Source organism: Arvicola amphibius, chromosome 5, assembly GCF_903992535.2.
Source record: "Arvicola amphibius chromosome 5, mArvAmp1.2, whole genome shotgun sequence".
Classification (NCBI taxonomy): domain Eukaryota; kingdom Metazoa; phylum Chordata; class Mammalia; order Rodentia; family Cricetidae; genus Arvicola; species Arvicola amphibius.
The window spans coordinates 127,560,989-127,562,676 of record NC_052051.1 but is presented as its reverse complement, the minus strand read 5'-3'; the positions used below and the strand labels follow the sequence as shown (position 1 = coordinate 127,562,676).

General features: G+C 44.7%; 1 pseudogene; it reads left to right on the top strand.

Moving 5' to 3' along the window:
• The first annotated feature begins 509 nt into the window (after positions 1 to 509).
• LOC119815716 lies at positions 510 to 1,468 on the top strand (annotated as a pseudogene).
• Positions 1,469 to 1,688: the final 220 nt, after the last annotated feature.

Here is a 1,688-nt window from a genome sequence, read left to right as displayed (position 1 = left end):
ATAACCATGAAATTTTGTAAGTTGGTACAACATGAATAGGGCTTAGATGCATAAGTGAATTAACTCAGAGGGAGAAATGCAAACAGCTCTTGTTCTACACAAGAAAACATAAATGTTTCTGCCACAGAGGAATAGAGTAGAATACCTGCCAGATTTTCGAAAGAATGGAGAGAGGTATAAGTAATGTTTGCAACCCTCAATGAAAAGAATATTTGCTAAAGTCCTGTCTTGTAAAGTAGGGTTATTGTGGTTGGGTGTCATTATTTGAATTTTTCTAAGTAGCTAGTAGAAAAGATTTCTAAATGTTCAAACACACAAATATGACAAGTGTGTAAGATAATAGATATGCCAGTTCTCTTGATCTGATTTATATATCTTACATATGTATTTAAATGTTGCCCTGAACCCTTTAAATATGGATAATTTTACCATTTAAAAATTAAAATGCCCTTTCTGCCCATTGACGCGGCCGAGGAAGCTTCGCTGAAGGCTCTCATTTCCCTGCGGTCATGTCCAAGTCAGAGTCTCCCAAGGAGCCGGAACAACTGCGGAAGCTCTTCATTGGAGGGCTGAGCTTCGAAACCACCGAGAGTCTGAGGAGTCATTTTGAGCAATGGGGAACACTCACGGACTGCGTGGTCATGAGAGATCCAAACACCAAACGATCCAGGGGCTTTGGGTTTGTTACATACGCCACTGTGGAGGAAGTGGTTGCCGCTATGAAAGCGAGACCCCATAAGGTGGATGGAAGAGTTGTGGAACCCAAGAGAGCTGTGTCGAGAGAGGATTCTCAGAGACCGGGTGCCCACTTAACCGTGAAAAAGATCTTTTTTGGTGGTATTAAAGAAGACACGGAAGAACATCACCTGAGAGATTATTTTGAGCAGTATGGGAAGATTGAAGTGACTGAAATCATGACTGACAGAGGCAGTGGAAAAAAGAGAGGGTTTGCTTTTGTCACCTTTGATGACCATGACTCTGTGGACAAGATTGTCATTCAGAAATACCATACTGTGAAGGGGCACAACTGTGAAGTAAGAAAAGCCCTATCCAAGCAGGAGATGGGTAGTGCTTCGTCCAGCCAAAGAGGTCGAAGTGGTTCTGGAAACTTCGGTGGTGGTCGTGGAGGCGGTTTTGGCGGCAATGACAATTTTGGTCGAGGGGAAACTTCAGTGGTCGTGGTGGCTTCGGTGGCAGCCGTGGTGGTGGTGGATACGGTGGCAGTGGGGATGGCGATAATGGATTCGGGAATGATGGAAGCAATTTTGGAGGTGGTGGAAGCTACAATGATTTTGGCAATTACAACAATAAGTCTTCAGATTTTGGACCAATGAAAGGAAGAAACTTTGGCGGCAGAAGCTCTGGCCCTTATGGTGGTGGAGGCCAGTACTTTGCTAAACCTCGGAATCAAGGTGGCTATGGTGGTTCCAGCAGCAGCAGCAGCTATGGCAGTGGCGGGAGGTTCTAATTACAGCCAGAAAACAAAGCTTAGCAGGAGAGGAGAGCCAGAGAGGTGACAGGGAAGCTACAGGTGACAATGGATTTGTGAACTCAGCCAAGCACAGTGGTGGCAGGGCCTAGCTGCTACAAAGAAGACGTGTTTCAGACAATACTCATGTGTATGGGCAAAAAAACTCGAGGATTGTACTTGTGACTAATTGTATAACAGGTTATTTTCGTTTCTGTTC